General features: G+C 42.7%; 1 protein-coding gene and 1 long non-coding RNA gene across 9 annotated transcripts in view; one reads left to right on the top strand and one right to left on the bottom strand.

Annotated features, from left to right (window-relative positions):
• The window catches only part of PRKN (parkin RBR E3 ubiquitin protein ligase), a 1,364,839-nt gene that overhangs the window by 284,813 nt on the left and 1,057,837 nt on the right, over nucleotides 1-22,189 (bottom strand). The window lies entirely within an intron of this gene.
• Nucleotides 1,208-22,042, top strand: LOC123572822 (uncharacterized). Its single transcript, XR_006697369.3, has 2 exons — nucleotides 1,208-1,460; nucleotides 16,265-22,042. It is a non-coding gene; the product is annotated as an uncharacterized lncRNA (long non-coding RNA).

The raw sequence follows: 22,189 nt of genomic DNA, 5'->3' as shown, positions 1-22,189 counted from the left end.
GAAGGCCTGCAGCAGGGCAGTGGGAGGGCCTTCTCAGGCTGAGTGGGACCTTTCCATAGCCAGACGGTGCTCCGAGCTTCCTGTATACAGTGGAATGGGTTCAGCACTGACCTGCAGCAACTCATTTAATCCCAAGTATCCCCATCTTACAGACAAGTGCGTTCTTAGAAAAGTTAAGCAACTTGCCACAGGTCACACAGCTAGTAAGCACTAGGGTATTTCCAAAGCCTAATTGGTCAATAGCACTCTTAATTTCTACTCAACTCACCCCAAGAACAGGCACGAGGACTCAGGGAGAGCTGGGGATCATCTGGACAGAAGGATGGAAGAAGCTGAGGCGGGCTCGCCATCCTTTGGGGCTGGTCTTCCCGGAGGAGAAGAGCCGTGGAATTTACCTGGCGATGCTCTGTCTTGGGCCTCATCAATTTCGAATTTGTTCATCATAGGCTGCCCTCCTTATTAGTATGCTTCAAGCAGGTCATAAGAACTCAAAAAAGTCAAACCAATCAACTAATGTGAGTACTTTCCCTTTTAAAATACTGTTTCACAATTGAGAGAAAGGAAGAGAAGAGTTAAGGATCTGCTGAGTGGCTGGCGTTATCCTCGGAACTTCTCTATGTCTTCTCCCTAGAGCAAGCTGTGGGTTGTGCATAGCATCCCTGTTCTTGCCCCGAAGAACCTGAGACCCGGAGAGTGATGCTGAAGCGGGCAGACGGTGAGGCCGATGCTCCTTCCTTAGGGCCGTAATTAAAACGGGGGACTTAGGAGCTAGCAGAATCCTTGGGAATAATTTTGTCTGACCTCCTTATTGGAGACACCATGGCCAGTGATAGTTGATAATTTACCAAACCCCAAATTCCTTAGTGGTGAAGTAGAAAAAAGAGAGTAGATTTCTGGTTTCTAATCCAGATCTCTTTTTCTCTGTATGCTGTAAATAAGGTGCAAACAAACAAAAAACATCAACCAGAAAAATTTAAAAGCCAAAGATAAATCATTTTGGAATATAGTAGAATCGCTTCTCTCCATAACTGACTATAATCAAAGAACAGGTAGATTTCTGTTCAAATGAATACTGTTAGAACATCTGGTCTTATAAAATGAGCCTATTTACATGTGCTGACAGATGGCCCACAGTGAAAATGCTTTGTTAGTCTGATTACAACAAATCCTAATAAACCCAAATCCTCTCTCAGGTGCCTTCCTCAGCCCCCATTCATGCGAGAGGCAATCTCTATTACAAGGACATTGGTGTGTAGGCATTTGTCAATAATTTGCTGTACAACTCTATTTGAGCATCATCAAATGTACTGCATTGAAAGAATCCCAGGTTTTATGCAAAGCTATCTTCATTTGGTTTTATTTTCCTGCTTTTTTTTTCCTGGAGGAGGGGCCCGCCTGAAGGAGGCTGACAGCTGCAGAGGCAGAGGCTCGGTGAAAAGTGGAGAGCTCCAAAGTTCCAGGTAGGTGAAGAGCTTGGGGGCTGTTGAATTGGTGGGGGATTAATGATCAAGGAAATCTCAAAACTTTAAGTAACGAACGCACTTCCCTGGACAATCCTGAAAGAGCTCTAATTAAAAATAAAGTAAACATGTCCATGCCTTTTTGATATTTCATCAAATTTTTGCAGGAGGGGAAGTGCTTGCAAGAGCCCACCCAGGGCTGAATGTGAAGACAGGTGCCCTTTCATCCACACACGCCCCAGGGCTGTGTCCTCAGCCCTGGCACCCTGCAACCTCCTTTAGTCGTCTCCATCCTGGTGTCCCTAAAACATGAGTCTCCCATCTTGAGTGCTCCCAGGCACTATGGGCGGGCCATTGTGCTGACGGCTGCAGAGCTAGAGACAAGGCCACCCTGAGGAGGTGCTGTGCTGGGGATGCGATGTGCTGGGCACATGACAGCACTCACTATGTCAGCACAGGACAGCCTGGGGCAGCCGCATGTCCACTGTCCCTGCTCTATCCGCAGCTCTGTGCAGGATGTGCATCTTTGTCGCCCAGCCCTGATTTGTGGGCAGGAGGCTGCGAGAAGGGGCTGGCAGGTGTCAGTGGGCAGGAGGAGTGGGCAAGGCTCTCCCTGTCACCTCTCACAAGGGGGCTGTCCATTCTGAAGACACTGGGCCGGACCTCTGTGGATGGAATCCCCTGTCCTTCGGGCTGCTGCTGCAGCTGCTGGTGAACAGTCATGGCATGGGGGCTGCTGTGAGTGAAAGCAGGGAGCGTGGTCCTCAGTGCACACGTGGGAGTGCCCATTTGATACAGAGTTCCCCTGACTTAAATATTTGCAATGAAAGAGCCACTTGCCCCTGCTTTGGAGTGCCCATGGGAAGGATGGAAATGCCAAAGAGCAAACACACAAAGCCACGGTGGGAGGCTGAGGCGGGACGATCGCTTGAGGCAGGAGTTCAAAACCAGCCAGGGAAACATAGCCAGACCCTGTCTCTATGTACATACAAAAAAAAAAAAAATACAAAGTCGAGATTAAACAGGAGGCCCAACAGAAACACAGGCATAAAAGCCTGCGGTCCACACGGGATGTTTACAGGCTGTTTCAGAGCTTCAATCCGACACACAGAAAGGCAGGAGGAGGGATGACGGGCCGTACGTCAACAGCCGTAAGCACACTGGAGAACTGTCTGAGCGCTCATGTCCGTTCATGTTCATTTTAGATGAAGTTTTGCAGAAAAAGAACTCCTGTTACCAAAAGTGTCATGCCATCACATAAAATGCCTCATCAGAATTTATCAGCCACTGCAGCGCTGAGAGGCTGATGGAGCATGACCTATAAAAGGCTTGAAATGAAGCTTAAAGTAAACCTCTGTTGGTGGAAGAGGTAAGATGCTTTTATAAACTGCTAAATCATGCTGAAATTGGAAGTGTGTCTACTGAGGATCTGTGGTTTTTCTAAGGTATTCATGCATGTAGCGAATGTTTCTGAGGGTCCCTTCACCTTGGTGACACCATGCTTCTGCACCGCCACTTAAATGTACTAGGTGTGACTTGGGAGCCCATTAACGCCTGGCAGGCAAGGAGGTTACATCATGGGAATCCATTTCATTACCATAAATAAATGTCGCATGGCTGCCATACATTTTCTCTGATTAAACTGTCAAGAACAAAATCGTGTAAGAAGAAAAACTTTTTATTCCTGTGGCAGGAAAAAAAAAAAAAGGAGGGAAAGAAAAAGTAATGAAAATATCTACACAATTTAATGTCTCTGGGCCTCTAACTTCTTACCTAGAATAAAAGAACAAAGCCCAGCTTACTGCCCCCTTGGAGACTGCAGCATGACCTGTCTTTCGTGTTTCTACAGAACAAGGTAGCCTTTTCTCCTCTGCATTCCCAGGCCTGTTGTCAATTCTAAAGAACTGCTTAAAAGCGCCTCTTTAGGTAGTAGAGCTTATCTTGGGATGAAACTGAAAAATGGACTAATTTGCCTTTTGTCCTTAAAAAAAAAAATTTACAGGTTTGTAAAAAGTTAAGTTCTTTCTATTGGCCCCAGTTCTGTTTAGGACACAGTTTTTCTACTTCCCTTATTTGAGAGCAAATAGCTGTTGACCTAGAGGCAAAATCTGGGTGTGGTCCCAGAGGGGAGGTGGCCCAATTCAAGGTGACTGATCCCAAGTGTGACTAGGGCAAAGGACTTGATTCCAGGTTTCCTGTCAAAATAGCTAGAGGTAGAGTTGGCTTTCCATACTTTAAACTTTTTTCTTTTGTGCTTGCTTTTATTTTTCTATCCCCTTATTGGGCCAAGGTATTCTCTTTCAGTCCAAGGGCAAACAATGCCTACCACATCACAGATAATAACCACAAAACCTTATCTTTGTATATATATATATACACACACACACACACATTTTTTGGAGACTGAGTCTTGCTCTGTCGCCCAGGCTGGAGTGCAGTGGCACGATCTCAGCTCACTACAACCTCCACCTACAGGGTTCAAGCCATTCTTATGCCTCGGCCTCCTGAGTAGCTGGGACTACAGGCACATGCCACCATGCCAGGCTACATTTTTTTGTGTTTCAGTAGAGATGGGGTTTCATCATGTTGCCCAGGGTGGTCTCGAACTCCTTACCCCGGGCAATCTTCCTGCATCGGCCTCCCAAAGTGCTAGCATTACAGATGTGAGCCACCGTGCCGGGCCACACTGCTGATTTTCTTAAACAATCTTATCCATCTAGGAAGGCATTATTTATCCCTGATTTACAAATGAGACAGAGGCTCAGAGAATGACTTGGCAGAGGCCACATGCCAGGAAGTCCTATAGCTGGGACTAGAAATCCCTAGTAATATGGTTTCGCTGTGTCCCCACTCAAATCTCATCTTGAATTATAGTTCCCACAATCCCCATGTGTTGTGGGAGGAACCTGGTGGGAGGTAATTTAACCACGGAGGCAGTTACCCTCATGCTATTTTCGTAATAGTGAGTGAGTTCTCACGAGATCTGATTTTTCTTTTTTCTTTTCTTTTTTTTTTTAGACAGAGTGTTGCTTTTTTGGCCAGGCTGGAGTACAGTGGCATGATCTTGGCTCACTGCAACCTCTGCCTCCCAGGCTCAAGCAATTCTCCTGCCTCAGCCTCTTGAGTAGCTGGGATTACAGGCATGTGCCACCACGCCCAGCTAACTTTTGTATTTTTAGTAGAGACAGGGTTTCACCATGTTGGCCAGGCTGGTCTCGAACTCCTGACCTCAGGTAATCTGCCTGCCCCAGCCTCCCAAAGTGCTGGGATTACAGGCGTGAACCACCATGCCCAGCCAATCTGATGGTTTTATAAGGGGCTCTTCCCCCTTTTGCTCGGCACTTCTCCTTGTGGCCACCATGTGAAGAAGGATGTGTTTGCTTTCCCTTCCGCCATGAGTGTGAGTTTCCTGCGGCCTCCCCAGCCCTGCAGAACTTTGAGTCAATTAAAACTCTTTCCTTTTTAAATTAGCCAGTCTCAGGTACGACTTTATTAGCAGTGTGAGAACAGACGAATACACCTAGTCTCCAAGTACAGAACTTCTTGTAGACTATGCTGCAGTCAAATGACCATTGGGGATCAAGTCAAATGACCATACAGGATCAAGTACATTCACATCTTGAAAAGCAAGTCTTAGTGCAACGTCAGCACACTCTGTTTTCTGGCTTCACCCTTCCTCATGGAGGGTCACTTGGTAGCAGAACCACTCCTTGCCTCACCTGTACTCCTCACTCCCTCTTCCCTAGGAAAGGAAAAAGGAGTGTTTGAAATTTGGGAGCTGAGCCTGGCTATAATGCTCAGCCCTGGCCCTCCCGCCTCCTCAGCCCTGTTTGCCTGCACTGTACACTGCCTGGACTGCACCTCCAGGAAATATGTTTGCTAGAGACAGAGTCAGCCCCCACCCAGCCCCATGGAAAGGGAGGCCTCAGGTGTCTGCCCTGCACAGGATTAGAGTGAGATTCAGCCTCGGCCAATCCTTTGTGTATCTTTGCCACATTCTCCATTATTAGTCTTTTTAGTCACAATCAACTCTGTCTCAGTTGGTTCAGAACTCAGGCGAGCAGGAGGGGCTATTTATTGGATTCCCTCATCCTGTAACACAAAGCAGTTGATATTTTTGCACAAGGTGCAATGCCTACCACCCCATCAAATTCTGCTCTGCGGGGGACTGCTGACTGTGCTACTCAGAAAACCATGAGGCTGCTTCTAGTAAAATTCTTTCCCATATGATTAGGGGCTCCAGAGAGATTTCATTCAAAACTGTTGGCAAGTCCCCAGGGGACCTCAGTCCTTAGAGAACCAGAGCTCTTTTAATGTCTCCTGGGGACTGCAGTGGTTGTGTGCTTAGGCTAACCAGTGCTGTATGTATTTTATTCTTCTTTTGTACTTTTTGTTTATTTCCAACCACTTAATCCTTTTTCCATTAAAATTATGCAAAAGCCTCACTTTCCTCATTCATATGAAAATACTTTTTGTTCTCTTCCACCCTCATTTTTCTGGTTGTAGTAGTTTTACTCCTAAAATCAGCGAGACTCGTTTCACATAATGAAAGAAGCCATTCTACATCTTAAAAACTTGCTTTCCATTAGCTTCTAAAACATACATGGATAAAGCGAAAATTCCAGAACTTTATGAAGCATTTTAGTTTTATGTGCTCTGGAAAGGCACTCACTGGGGTAGTCTTGGGGCACATACGGGCATCTGAGCAGCTACTTATGCTTAGCTATGTCACACAGACAGATGTGATTATTAGTGCCAATCAGTCTCAACTGGTACGAAACAAGAGACGAGATATGGGATACAAAATGTTGGCCCACGTAATAGGTTACCTTTTCAGTTTGAGGATAAAGAGGGAGTATAGCCCACTGGGACTCTGGCAGCAATGGTCGACTTCATATTTTTTTACCAGGCTTGAGTTGACAGACTCAGCCATGGCCTTTACCACCGAGGTTTCTTTCAGGAAAAGAAAGACACCAAGGGAAGGGAAACTATTCAGGCTGGTGGAACCAACAGCAACAGCCACATCCTCCCCAGAACTAACACAGAGTTGCTGTATTTTACACAGTTTTCTCAGGTTAGCGTGATCAACTGGAGAAAAAAAGCTAACAATTATATTTCTGAGGGATGGAAATAAAGTTTAAAGGGTGCTATGCTGAATAAATTAACTTTATAGGAAGGGTATGTCCAGTGATTTTTCGAAGCCCTGTGCTCAGCGAGAAGGCTGAAAAGCCGGCTCCCTGCAGGATTAAAGCCACCTTTGCGAAAGTATAACTGAGAAAATTATCATAGTGAAAGAGATCTGACCAAACCAACTCCATCTTCCTTCTCATCTGCAAGCTGTCCTTGTTCATTCCTGGTCATAGGACAAACTGACTTTGGGAGAAACTTAGTTGATAATACAAATTTGAAACAAAGACAGTAACAGTCCTTTTCCAAAACAAACCCTGTTTCCTGCCTAGGGACTAGACTGCTTTTGCAGGACTAATAAATTAGCTACAAGATTAGAAATGATGGTTTAGGAGTCATGCAGCTGGAGGCTGCAAAATTCTCAACCTTCTGAAATTGCTCCTGGGTATAACATCACTATTGTAAAACCTAAAATCAGTGCTTGAGAGATTTTGCTGACCCTGCGTTCATTGGATCAGTGGGGACCACCCAGATGGATAAACTGGCTCATCTGGTCAGAAACTGACTCAACACAAGAGGGCAGCTTTGATTTCATTTCTCCCTGTGATTTTGTTTCTAACCTAACCAATCAGCACTCCCCACTTTCCAACTCCTTACCCACCAAATTATCCTTAAAAGTCCCATCCCCGAGTTTTCTGGGAGACTGATAGAGTAATAATAAAACTCCGGTCTCCCGTACAGCCAGCTCCGTGTGAATTAAACTCTTTCTCTATTGCGATTCCCCAGTCTTGATAAATCGGCTCTGTCTAGGCAATGGGCAAGGAGAACCCATCGGGCAGTACAGGATGAGGACCCTTTTAAGCAGCCACTCAAACTCTTCATCTGATATTTTGCAATATATTCAGAATACTTTCACAGCCCCAGGCAGAAAGGAGTATAACAAAGGCAAAGTGCCCTGTGGCGCTTAAAGTTCCTGTGCCATATGCCATCCTGATGGGCTGGGTAGTACCATTCCTGCAAATTCCCTTGCAGACAATATTACAAGGCAGGTGTCTGCACCTACTAACGAACCAAGCTCATTACCAGACATTTCCCAACAATGCTGAAGTTTCTGTTGGTGTAAAGAGTTTACATACTTCTTTTCCCCTCCAGTGTGGGGAAGCAATTCTCTAAGAAAGAAGTTTAATTTATGAATGTCTGGCTGCCACAAAATAATAAGGATTTTCCGCCAACTACTGTAGATTAAATTATCTCATGAAATGGATTAGAAAGAAAAGGGTTTGTCTTATTTAAAATAATAAAAAAAAGTCTTTCCAAGCTGATTTGAAAACCTACCTGGAAGTCATTTAGCTGTCTGTTCCTTTTGGTTTAGTATTTCCATCTATCAGGGAATTAGTTTTGTGCATAAATGTAATCAATATGGAATATAAAGTCATCAAATTAAAAAACAGATTTAGAGTTTTCATGATAAAGTATATCTTTAACTTGAGTTAATACAAATGTAAATTAGATACAGATATTTGATGCCTTGCTTATTGCATTTCTTTGGTATGTGACAGAAAAATGATCGCATTGTTTGTTTATTTTAATAAAAAATTTGTATCTTTCTAGAATCATTGTGATGTTTATGGAATGTAATAGAGAATTTCTGATGTGTACAAGAACACAATATCCTCTTTCATTCTGGAAATCAAAAGGAAGATCTAAGGAGTCTCAGCTGAGTTACTAGTCACTCACTTTTTAAAAAAAGACAAAAAATAAGGTGTCAGGTGTAAAAAGGAGAGGTCTGAGAAGTCAGTGGAGGTATACATGTACTACGTACCCATAAAAATTTTAAAAACAACAACAACAACAACAACAACAACAACAACAAAAAAGTCAGTGGAGGAATTGGGGGAAGTTGGAAAAAAAAAAAAGCCAAAATAAGAATTTCAGGTGAGAAGAGAGGCAGAGTCAAGGATAGAAGGAACTCCCTACTATGATGTAAATGTGGTAGGTTAATCAGAAAATTGGTGCATGTTTCATTATTTTTAACAACATTTAAATATACACTTATACAGCAATATTTTAATGGAAGATCAAAACCTGTTTTATTTTTTAAAGCATAGATCCACTTCTTGGGGTGTCCAGTCATCATTCTTTTTAATCAGCTTTTCTAGTTTCTGGTTCCAATTTCTTTAAAATAAAACTAGGACATAAGGACAGGAACAATGCAATCTGAAGTCAGAATTGGTTTTGAGTTTTAGATTCTTTCCTTTCATTTTTGTAGTAATTCTGCATGCAAATAGCTCAACAATAGTTTTCTAATAAACCTGCTTTATTAAATCTTTGCAAATCCCTCAACTTAGGTTTTTGTAGAAACACTTCTTTTTTCATTGATGGTTCCCTGGCCTACTTGATTTAATTAAATTAAGAAATTCCATATTAAGCACAACTAGCAAAAAAAGGTCTGCAAAGGAACACAACTGACTTGTTAAAACACACAATTAAACCGGAGGGAGCAGAAACACTGAAGACCTCTAGTCTCAAATATTTAGCATGCCATGGACATCAGTAGGGATATATTTCAGAGGAACGGAAGGATGTTGGTTAACTTGTGAGCCTCTTCTGTATACGTGGCTAGGAGAACATTTTTTATGCTATTAAATTTAGATAACTCAAATTCAATAGTGTTTACTCTTGGAAAAATAATATATTCTAAATAGACATCTTTAGCCAAACAGTTAAATTCATTTAAACGTAGGCCAGTGAACAGATATTAAAAAGTGCATATTGTAATCTACTTTATTTAGGTATTCCAAACATGTCATACAATTATCTCTTAATTTAAGAGATAATTAAGAACTGATTCAGTTCTTAAATTTGGCTAATGCATTACATAGAGAGGGACATCAGTGTCATCTCAAAATTATGTGAATCTTGAGTTTTATACCATCCATTCTCATTAATCTCTCTCCTGACCCGCTTTTTACTATTAAAACTAGTAAAAAAATTTACAAAAAAACCTTTCATATTAGGAATAATAATAACAACGACATCTACAAAATTACTTCCATGGCATAAAGTACTTTCTCCAGTATTATTTTTTTTAATTAGCATTGATTGAATGTCTGTTATATGCCAGTTTGATATGTGAATTTTTCTTAGCCTGTCTTAAGATATCTTGGAGGGGGCACGGTTCATCCATACCAGAGGAGAAGGTGCAAAACTATTAACTTCAGTAGCTGCTTCTTGTGACAACCGGTAGGGTCCCGTAGGAAGGAGAATCTTTCCTCCAAGGTGGCTCACCTCCAATCTCAAGAGGGAAAAAGCATAGCCTTTTTGAGAGGGGTTCTAACTCTTGGCTGTGAGCAATGAGGGATGCTTGGAGTCAGGTAATTAGGAGGCTTAAAATTTGTAAAACCCAAATTCCCTGACCCAAACTAACCGGATTGTTGTGTGCAAAGTCAGGGCTTCACTCAGGTTAGGGCATTTATCTACAGATTGATAATCCATAAAAATGGTATCTGGATCACGCTAGGAAATGCATGTCTGTTTTGAAAGATACTACTCATCTTGCTGTTATTGCACGTGAGAGAGTTGCATATTAGTTAAGGGTAGTCTTTGAAGGTTTATAAATGGAAATAAGGTGCATTTGGATTCTGTCTGTCCTCCCTGAAGAGGTGGTAGATGCACGGATTTCACCTGCCTGGCATGTCTTCCGGCAGTGACATCTTTCCCTGCCCTTAGTTCATTTGATTCAAGTGGGCTTGCCTCATCTCCCAGGTCCACCCTTGCCTCCATCTCCTGGGTGCCTGACCTAGGCGCTGCCATTCTGATCTCTCATGTCTTCATGGCGTCTGTTGGCTTGGACATATGGTTTTGGCTAAGCTGGGAGAATATAGATGGGGAACTACCTGTGCTCATCTCCGCTACCACCTGGGGAGAGAGTCTATTTGAGAGCAGTAAACATGGCATGAGAGCCGAGTAAGGGAAGACAGACAGCTTGAGGACATCATTTGAGGACATAGACCCAGGCAGGCCAACAGCCGGGGCTGCCCAAAATGACTCAGGTGCACAAATAATTCTGTTTTTTGTTAAAGCTAACTTTAGTTGGATTCTATTACAATGGATATCATCCTGACTAATAAAACCAGACGGGAAGCAGAAGTAGGGGTAAGACCTAGAATCTGTCCTTGCCAACCTGCATCTCATTTATCCTTATAGCCAACCCATGAGTGAGTAGAATTGGTTAGATTTTGTTTCTGTGACATCATATCGATAAGGAAAAAACATTCAAGGTGGGAAGCAAATGGTCCAATATTAGATGGTTAATATTTGGCAGAACAGTGACTAAAACCCAGGTATTCTGACTTTACTTTCTACTATAAATGTGCAAACTATATAATTGATGATGCTTTAAAATCTTACGGAATAATCTCAGCACTAATTTCCTCAATAAATAGCAAAAAAAAAAAAAAAAAAAAGAAAAAAAAGAAAAAAAGGTAATGAATTACTGAAACATACTAACCGATATTTGGGGATGTAGATGCTTAAGTTAAACCACAGATACCATTCAACTTGTCAACCATGATCTGAAACGCACTTGACAAAGGTATGTTCAGGCAAACTCATGGAATTCAGTTCGAATTACTGGTCTCATTTAATCATTGGGATAAATGACAACATTACTGCATTTCCAAATTCCTGAAAATCACTGTAGTCATTATAGCAATCATTTCAAAACATTCAACTTAAAAGTTTATAAAATGAAAATTCTTATTAAAAATTTTTATAGAGCATAATCCTATAAAGCAGTTTGACTGATTTGGTTTTATTCCCATTCAACTATTTTGTAGTTTCATTCAATTTATATTACGTTGGACGGATGTTAATGTCCTATTTATATGTACATTTGGCAATGTTGCCTAATTAAAACTTCCCTTAATTCATCAATGAAATCACAGTAAAGTGTCCATCACTTTGTATTGCATGGACATGGGGTTTGAGGGCAGACGAATGGCACTGTGCCCTCTTCAAAGTCATTATACAGATGAAATCATGCCAATATGTCCAGTAGGAACAGTCTTGAAAAGGGAAATAAGTTAGAAAAGGGCGCTGTCTCAGCCATGCCGGTGCAGGTGGTGGAGGAGGTGGAGTATCAGTGACAGGGGTCGCCGCGTGTGCATGGGTGGTGGAGGAGGTGGAGTATCAGTGACAGGGGTCGCCCTGTGTGCATGGGTGGCGGAGGAGGTGGAGTATCAGTGACAGTGGTCGCCGTGAGTGCATGGGTGGTGGAGGAGGTGGAGTATCAGTGACAGTGGTCATTGTGTGTGCATGGGTGGCGGAGGAGGTGGAGTATCAGTGACAGTGGTCATTGTGTGTGCATGGGTGGCGGAGGAGGTGGAGTATCAGTGACAGTGGTCGCCTTGAGTGCATGGGTGGCGGAGGAGGTGGAGTATCAGTGACAGTGGTCGCCGTGAGTGCATGGGTGGCGGAGGAGGTGGAGTATCAGTGACAGGGGTCGCCGTGAGTGCATGGGTGGCGGGGGAGGTGGAGTATCAGTGACAGGGGTCGCCGTAAGTGCATGGGTGGCAGAGGAGGTGAAGTATCAGTGACAGGGGTTGCCGTGTGTGCATGGGTGGCGGAGGACGTGCAGTATCAGTGACAGTGGTCGCCGTGAGTGCATGGGTGGCAGAGGAGGTGAAGTATCAGTAACAGGGGTCACCGCGTGTGCATGGGTGGCGGAGGAGGTGGAGTATCAGTGACAGGGGTCGCCGTGTGTGCATGGGTGGCGGAGGACGTGGAGTATCAGTGACAGTGGTCGCCGTGTGTGCATGGGTGGCAGAGGAGGTGAAGTATCAGTAACAGGGGTCGCCGCGTGTGCATGGGTGGCGGAGGAGGTGGAGTATCAGTGACAGGGGTCGCCGCGTGTGCATGGGTGGCAGAGGTGGAGTATCAGTGATAGGGTTCGCCTTGAGTGCATGGGTGGCAGAGGAGGTGGAGTATCAGTGACAGTGGTCGCCGTGTGTGCATGGGTGGCGGAGGAGGTGGAGTATCAGTGACAGGGGTCGCCGCGAGTGCATGGGTGGCGGAGGAGGTGGAGTATCAGTGACAGTGGTCGCCGTGTGTGCATGGGTGGCAGGGGAGGTGGAGTATCAGTGACAGGGGTTGCCTTGTGTGCATGGGTGGTGGAGGAGGTGGAGTATCAGTGACAGGGGTCACCTCGTGTGCATGGCTGGTGGAGGAGGTGGAGTATCAGTGACAGTGGTTGCCCTGTGTGCATGGGTGGTGGGGGAGGTGAAGTATCAGAGACAGTGGTCGCTGTGTGTGCATGAGTGGCAGAGGAGGTGAAGCATCACTGACAGGGCTCATTGTATGGATGGGTGGTGTTTTATGCAGCCTCCTAAGCCACGGATGCGTTTACAAATAGCCCCTATTGGTTAAGCACAGTTGGACCCTGGGAGTTGAATGCAACAACGTCAAACAGGATTAGGATCTTGAGTTTAGAATCTTCAGACTCTTTTAGTTCTGGTCCCTTACAATTTATACTGATGGTTCCATTGCTGTTCTAGAATCCTGGTCACTTTTATAAAATAAAATTCATACTAAATTTGTTTGGCCCCTGTAGGAAAGAAAGTACATTTATCTGTTTCAAATTTATTTTTGATAAAATACATAATTTCCTATTGGCTGTGAACTACAATAAGATCAGTGGCAATCAAGTAGAAATATGAGACATTGAACGTTGATATTTTTCTCTCTGAAGGAAATTGTGCTCATAATGTAATATGGTGCAGGGGAAATTGTATTAATAGTAACAGTCCGGTTGTGGAAGCTGTCCTAGACCTATCCCCAACCAGCTGTGTAACCCAGAGTGATTCACCTAACCCCCCCAAGAGACGTACATCCTTACCTATAAGGATTTCCATTCAGAGCCTTTTAAAATATTTTTTCCAACTGTTATCTTCTAAACAGTATGCAGAACATACAAAATAAGAGAGGATCTGATAGGGCATGACCACAAGGGCAGAGTAAAAACTGGTTAATAGCATCTCATTGACAGGCGTGGGTCTCTGCCCCTGCTCATCCTGCAGTGGCTTCTTCAGTCAAGGCTGAGGTCTCTGATCAGCCATTGTGCAGAGTGTGTGAAGTCAATGAATACTTAAAAACAGAGCATAGTGAGCAGAAATGACAAGTGGAGCCAACACCACGACTCAGTCAATTAAATCCTGCTGCCAGCACAAACTGCCTGTGTTTAAAAGTACAACTGGGTATGAGCCCACACTTAGAGAGTATATTCCTTGTCAACATTTTTTTTTTTTCAATAGAAATAGGAAGAGTTTTCAGATTTGGGCTGTGCTGATATAAGCATGCTCAAAATCCCATTGAGAAAAACATATTAGCCATCTAAATGAAGAAGTTTGCTAATGTTCTAAATCTTTCTACCCTGGGATATAATTTTATTTTATTGAGTTTCTTCAGTGTTAAACATATTGTGTCACAGAAAGGCTTTTAGCATTAGGAAAAGAATCATGTTTTAATTTTAATCCTTTCAGATAATTTATTAAAACAAAATAAGAGCATGCAAACAGCCTAGTTAAATCGAGCAATAAAGGCCTAGATATTTTCGTGCTTCTAAGAAATTTAGTATGGTATGAGATTTGCTGGAATAAAATCAATAGAATTGGCTTTATTGCTATAGCATTGCTATTTCATCTCTTTGTTTACTTGGGCTTTTATTACCGGTGTATGATGCACAGAATGGGTAGAAATGCTGAAATCTGGTCTTTTGGCTCTCTTCCAGCCGGGGATTATTCAGATGAAGACAAAACAAGCTTGCTTCTCCAGTAAAAGATCTGATAGCCTTGAGATGCCCAAGGACAGTGGCCAAAAGTAATTGTAGTTTAGCCTTATTATTTTTTTAAACTCACACAGACATGGATTGTATAGAAATGCATTGTCATATTCTGAAAGTGTAATAAAAGCCTCAAAGTCAACAGCTCAGTAGTATGTAGACAAAGCTTTGATCCACAAGGGAGGTCTTACTGAGTGTATATCCCTTCTGCCCATTATCCCAGTATATACGCCATCAATAGTTCTGGGGCAAGGATGCGTGTCCATCAGAGTTTAATGAAACTCTAGGAAAGAGAACAAACACCTAAGCTCATCTTTACAGGGGCCAGGGATAGTCTGTGGACTTTCCTGCAACTGTTCTTGGAGCCAGCCCTATGGTTCTTAATTGCCAATGTGGATTATCATTAAATTAAACAGTGTTATTCTGCCTTCACTATTAAGAGTAGCCATAGTAAATCACCTCCTCCCCAGTTTTCTGTTTTAAGTGTGAGGTGTAGTTCATTCTCTGGATAGGGATGGCTTCTGTTTGCCTTTGTAATTCATTGCAGAAAACCTATTGTTTGCATTTCAAGCTTAGGTCCAGGTGTCTGCGGTAGATCAAAAGCATAATTCTTTGTACTAAACTTAAGCATTCAAGCTCAGTCTAGAACACATTTCACAGAATGTCACAATGTCCTAGAGCCAAAAACACAGCCATAGAGCCAACCATGAACTTGGAAAATCCTCCAGAGTACACAAAGTTATCAAGGGCAATGTCTCCTAGGAATAAAGCAATTAATTCAGAAATTAAATGTTCTACTTTACTCTTTCTGCAAGACCTTAGTCACATATACTACCTTCTTCAGGGATCCTTAAAACTATATTAGCCATATGTGAATTTGCAAGTAGCTAAATACACCACCTATAATTATTAGTTTAATTATAACATAGTATCCTCACAAAGCATTGCTACCTTTGTCAAATGGGCTGAAATCAGTTCTAATCAGAGAAGGTATTGAAAAGACACTGAGACAACCCTTCTCAAAATCGGAGGAACATAAAAGAGGTCCGGCTGACTCACATCAGTACATATACATGACTGACCCCATCTCTTATATGGTCTCCTTATAGTGAGTGCCATTCACAATGCACACTCCTGGCCTCTTGCTTACCTTAGGGGCTGAGTGCACCTGTGCTGAGAACCAGGGCCATTCAACTCATTATTGTCATGATGCAGCAGTGAAGCAGTACTTGAAAAAGTAAGTGTGCATCTCTGGGTTAAAGAAAATGATGAGTGATTTATGGTGTTGATTGCTTCTCTGTTTGCAACATGACTGTATATAAAATAAAAGAAGTATGTGTTTGACTTTACCCAATGGCCAACAAGCATTTGGGACATACTTCTTAAGCTGCGTATATAAACCAGGTTCAGAATGGTTTACAGACACATTTCATGGACTTATTTCCTACAAAAAGGACATCAGAGACTTTTGTGCTTTTATTTCTCACCTTCTGAAGTAATATATTTTAAGACTTGTAATCAGAAGGAATGAATTAAATGACTAAAATGCCAGACCCAAAATATGGCCAACTGTATCTTGCAAAGATGGCTGCCACATATTTATCATTCAAATGTTCTTCTCACAATGTCAGGTTGATACTCCGCCACTGAGTGGTAAGGACAATGTTGTCTTTCCCCAAGCTCAGGCAGAACACTGTGAGTGTCTCAACCAACAGGGTACAGTGACACTATGTGGCTTTTAAGGCTAAGGTCATAAACATGTCATAAGGTCAAGCCACTTTGAGGCTTTAAAGGCTAAGGTCATGCACTTCCACCTTGTTTCCTCTTGTTTCCTTGACAGGACCCATCTTGGAACTCAGCCACCATGTTGTGAGGAAGCCCAAGCCACATGGAGGGGCCGCTGCAGGTGCACCAGCCCAGAGTCTCAGCTGAGGCCTCAGAAGACAGCCAACATCTACTGTGATGATGCCCAGATCATACCAGTCCCCAGAGGTCAAGTTATCTCAACATACAGGTCTTTCCAGATGATAACCCAGTAATTTTGAAACAGAGGCAATCCAGCTCCTATGTTCTGCTTAGATGCCTGACCCACAGAGTCCATGAGCATAATGAAATATTTGTTTATGTCACTAAGCTGTGGTATAGTTTTTTACTCACTTTTCTTTATGAGTTTGCACAGGGAGAGAGAATTAAGGTACTTAGATGCCAGACCCTGAAGATAAGGTGCTTTGTTATGAGAAGGAATTCTCTTTCCAGACATTTATAATTTAAGGTATATTGATGTATTTAGTGCCTGAATGTCTTAGCGTGGTATTTCTATGTGTTTTATACGGTTTGTCTTTCTCTCCTCCCCAGCACTACAACCAACATATGTACAAACAAACTCGTGTCACCAGAAATTGTAAGTGACATCTGCAAGGAGAGAGATTGAGAGAGAGAGAGAGAGAGAGAGAGAGAGAGAGAGAAGAGAGAGACAGAGAGATAAGAGAGAGAGAGACAGAGAGAAACAGATTAAGACAAACAGAGACAGGGAGAGAGAGGCAGAGAGAAATAGAGACCGAGAGAGATTCATTTATTCTGTAAACATCCACATCACTTTACTTAACCTCTTTTGGTACTCGGCCTTTCAATTTTGTAATACGACCAAGGAGGAATTTCGGCAAATCTCATATCCAGGAGACCTAGGAGCTTATGAAGTCCTTGTCCATCAGTGGCTGTGCATTCACTGGCTCCTGGCATGGTATCTGGCCTTGAGTGTAGACAGTCAGCCTTGGAGAATGTTTACTAAATGCACAGTGAAGGGAGCATGTGCGTCTCACCTTCCTGGCTACCTTAGTTCTCATGATATCCTCAGAGGAGCTCTTTCTAATAATGGCTATTTGTTATTTCCAAGGGTGTGCTACATTTTGCATTTGTTTAACATCCCGAAATTGTTACATAATACGTTTATTACATTATAATCTCTTTCGTGTCTCTGGTAATATTATGCACTTTTGTTAAATGTTCATATGTATCAGTGCTTTATCTAATAGATTCCATTTAAGACAAGCAATGGATTAAGACTGCCTTATCACAGGGAAATCTAATGCTTATCTTTAAGAAGAGAGGTTTGGCTTTAATTAAGACATATACATCTAAGATTTATCACTGCAAGTAGATACTTAATGTCTGTGTTTGGAATCTACTAATTAGGTTCCAATTAGCAGGGTCAAAATAAGTAAATCAAAAGCACTTTATTCCCTTTGATGTCTCTTTCTCTCCTATGACTAATTATCTGTACTCTTCTTGGTCCCAGCAAATACCAAGCACCATATCTTTAAGTCTCTAATATGGTTTCTTCAAGTATGGGCCAGGTGCTGTCAACCTGTACGTTCCTCTTGAGTAAGTTCCTGAGGGTGGGGGCACAGGGTCTGCATTTTACCAAGAAGACCAAGCAATCTCACTGGAAAATACAGCTTGAGAAATACTATTCTTTAGCACTTAGGCATTTTCACTATGGTATCTTTAGGTTTATCTGATGGACACTTACCAAGTGCTTCTCATCTCTCCAGGGGCTGTGAGTAGTATAAGCAAGCCCAAACCACAGCCCTATCCTGGAAGAGTGGGCAGGTTATTAAGGATTGCAGAAGACAGTCATCATACAGGGCAGCCTTTTCAGTGACTCAGAGAAAACCCTTAGTATTCCATAAGCTGATATACCTTTTAAAGTTCATTTCTAAATTAAACATTGCAAATAGTTTCTTGTCAAAAGAGATTTCAGATGTCTCTATATACTGTTTCTTGTATAAATCACACACCCTTACCAAGAGCCCTGAGCTGGGACCCACACATGGAAATCAAAGGTAACGTGTTCCTCCATTATATAATAGGAATTTCATAAAACCCATACGACGGTCATCTGTGTTATACAGAAAAACATTCATCACCGAGCATTTGAACATTCTGATGTTTCTTAAGTACAGAATTCATGACACTCTGCAAGTTTCCCCAACCAATTTACAAATTGTTTTCATCCCTCATCTTATTATCCTACCTAGAGTCAACTTGATCTTTTGGCATAATCAATCTGAACGACTGGTAAGGTTTCATAGTGTAGCACTTCAATTTAATGTGGACATCTGCCCAAAAGCATCTCAATCACTCATAGCATGCAACAGGGGCAGCATTAGCGTCATCAGGAAATGGTGTTTTGTTACACATGTATATCTAAAGACGGGGCTACTTATATCAAAGTCACGGTAGTGATAGACAGAACTAATGTATCAATGTGAGGAGAAAATGCAAGTCAAGGTATGGCAGCAAAAATCAGCCTCATGAGGTACCTGGAATGCCATTAATTTAAAGCCCTTGTGGGGAAAAGGATATGATATAATCACTAAATTATCATTCATAAATGAAGGTCTATCAAGTAGACTATTGTATCCTATTTATATAAGAAAATATTTTCACCTTGCATTCACACGTAGGGGTTTATGTTGCTTTAAGTATTTTTCTAGTTTTATCATTACATTCTTAAACTACAGTCCAGGTTTCTGAGACATACTAGTGTGTAGGGATAAGGGATTACTGATATTTATAGTAAGTTATTTGTTCTTATTATTTTAAAACAATAGATAATATTGATATAGAAACTAAGAAATAACTTATTTATATAGATATAAAGAAGTAAAACATGATATATGGTTCTAATGGAGAAGATAATGTGATACTCTCTAGCTATTTATGTGACTTTGGAAATTACTTATTGCATGCTATAATATAACCAAAACAGTTATTAAAAGTTAAGAGGAGGTGGCAAAGCAGAAAAATTGGAAGGAAACCCAAAGAGCCCCAGGTGATGTGAAGTTATAAAAGCTGAATTTGCTTTAAATACCAATTCAACATAGTTTTACAAACTCCCGAAAAGTACCTAGATGACATTAAACCCAAATATAAAATCCATAAATCCTTCACTATCCTGTACACATCCTGCCTCATCGGAATTCATGTTGATTTATTATCATGAGTGATACCTCTGATTCTTTAGAAGTATTTGCTACATAAGATGCAAATCGGCCGGGCACGGTGGCTCACGCCTGTAATCCCAGCCCTTTGGGAGGCCAAGGCAGGCGGATCACAAGGTCAAGAGATCGAGACCAATCTGGCCAACATGGTGAAACCCTGTCTCTACTAAAAATACAAAAAAAAAAAAAAAAAAAAAAGCTGGGCGTGGTGGCGGGTGCCTGTAGTCCCAGCTACTCAGGAGGCTGAGGCAGGAGAATTGCTTGAACCAGGGAGGTGGAGGTTGCAGTGAGCCGAGATCATGCCACTGAGTTCCAGCCTGTCAACAAAGTGAGACTCAATCTCAAAAAAAAAAAAAAAAAAAAAAGATGCAAATCAACAGTTCTGCATGAAGAAGTACTCACCCGGCACCTGGCTGAGTACTCATGGCGTGCTCCCTCATTGGAAACCGCTATCACCAGTATTAGTCTTTCCATCTCACACACATCCTAAAACATTCCCAGGAAATACCATCCGGGTACGTGCCATGAATTTCATGCAGCTCCTCTAGGAACTTTGTTCCACTAACTGCAACATTCTCTCCAGCCATTTAGGAACAACTAGTTCACACTTTCCACTGTCCGTCCTCCACCACAGAATACAGAAGGACATTGTACATCTACTATAAATGTTTGGGTCTAATGCATCTATTGTATATTGTAGGTCTTTATAGATTTTCTTTTGTTAGGAGTGCATATTTAAGGGTAAGATTCCAAAGACTGGAAACATTACTGGACTGAATATGCTTTGATGTAACTGTGAAGACTCCTAAGAGGAAAATTCTGCTTGTAAACTGGCCGGCCACCTGTCAGGAAAAAATCTCACAGGGGCACGCTGGGGTCACACTGCCTTGCACATAACAGTACTCTATTAAATATTTGTGATCTGATAGTCTCTAATGTGACTGAGATAACTGAATAAAGTGCATTTTTTTTTTTTTTTTTTTAAAGACAGGGATCTTGCCATGTTGTTAAGGCTGGTCTCTACTCCGGGCCACAAGTGATCCTTGAGCCTCAGCCTCCTCAGTAGCTGGGAGCAGAGGTGTGAGCCACCACACCTGGTTCTAAAATGCATTTTAAAAAATGAAGGTAAAAACAATTTTAAAAAGTCAAGTCAATAACAATTTAGCAAATTTTCACCTCCAAAGGGTCATTTTTTAATAAACTTAATTATGTTATTTTCCCTTTGCATTTGGGTGGGTCCTACCTGAAAATGTATACAGCATCCGGTTTATGCTGACCTGTGTGGCTACTGTGAAAGCTATCAAACCATGTGCCCCGAAGTCCTTCAGTTATTATGGCTCCAGGGGAAAGGGAAGCAAAGGACACTTCCGGGAGGATGCACTGATGGCGCAGCAGTTTCCAGCAGCCACGAAGAAGCGTGGCCCCTGCAATGCCGAGAGGGAGAAGGATAGAAGACCATCAAGGAAGGGCCAGGGGCTTGGACCCAGATCCCTTTCCTGGTCTCCTTCCTGGTCTGACAGTCTGGAAGGTGGCAGTTTCTTAGAAAATTTCTAACATCTAAGGTTTAGGAAATCCCAGAGCAGTGGAGCTTTTAAAAATTGCTTCGGATGCAGACAAGGAAACCTCAGGCCTACTGTGTGCACCTTCTATGGGTGTGTATCTACATAGGACGTAGAGAAGACAAAGGGACACAGTGAGCATGGTGGTGGGGAAAGGCCACCTGTCTCCCACGGAGGCATGGCTTCCCATAGGAGAGGAGGAGGCCAGCAAAGGCCATGGGGGCATAACCAGCTTACCACACCCCCGGGAGGGACACTTTCAGAAGAGACGGGGGTGGATGGCCCACTCTAGGGGTGTAGCCTTGCCTAGATCCTAGAAGACAGGGTGGTGTGACCACAGTGTGCCACTCAGCTCCAAAGGAACAAGGGTAGAAGCTCTAGTCTGAGAGCTGACAGGGTGAGGACAGCTGTAGCCAGAGCCAGATGAGGTGTCAGCATGGACCTGCCCTTGTCACCAGCAAGGTGCCCGGTTTGAGGCATTCCTGGGCCCACCCAGGCAATCATCTCCATCAGCATGGGCCTGGCCTCTTGTCACCAGCAAGGTGCCCAGTTACAGAGGCATTCCTGATGCCACCCAGGCGATCATCTCCATCAGCATGGGCCTGGCCCCTTGTCACCAGCAAGGTGCCCTGTTATAGGAGCATTCCTGGGCCCACCCAGGCTCTCACCACCATTGGCATGGGCCTGGCCCCTCATTACCACCAAGGTGCACTGTCCCCGAGGCATTCCTGGGCCCACCCAGCCTCTCACCTCTATCAGCACATGGAGGAAGAGAACAGGGAAGAGACCCCTCTGCAAACAGTCCATTTGATCTGGGGCTAAGCTCTGCCAAACTGAGAGAGAAAGGCTTTCAACTGTGAACAATGTCCACAGTAATGACAATACTGGATTCGACTGGATATTGCCAAAGAGTCTAGGTTTTAAACCAGAAGTGGCTAAAAAATGATTACACTGATTTTACCAGGTTGGACTGAATTTAGTTCTCCTGCTGCTGTGAGAAAGTGGCAGCTTGTCAAAGAAAAGTTACAGAAAATAAAATGAGTTGACACATGTTGATTATTGATTTCCAGTTCACACTCACCACACACACACACATCAACACACTCACACATGCACACACACACACACACACAGATATTTCAGTCACATTCTTTGATTTACATGTATGGTATAAATCAGAAGGCAACTGAGCATCTGCCTGGC

Source organism: Macaca fascicularis, chromosome 4 (assembly GCF_037993035.2).
Source record: "Macaca fascicularis isolate 582-1 chromosome 4, T2T-MFA8v1.1".
Classification (NCBI taxonomy): Eukaryota; Metazoa; Chordata; class Mammalia; order Primates; family Cercopithecidae; genus Macaca; species Macaca fascicularis.
Note: the sequence above shows the minus strand (reverse complement) of the source record. Positions and strands in the feature narration are given on the sequence as shown.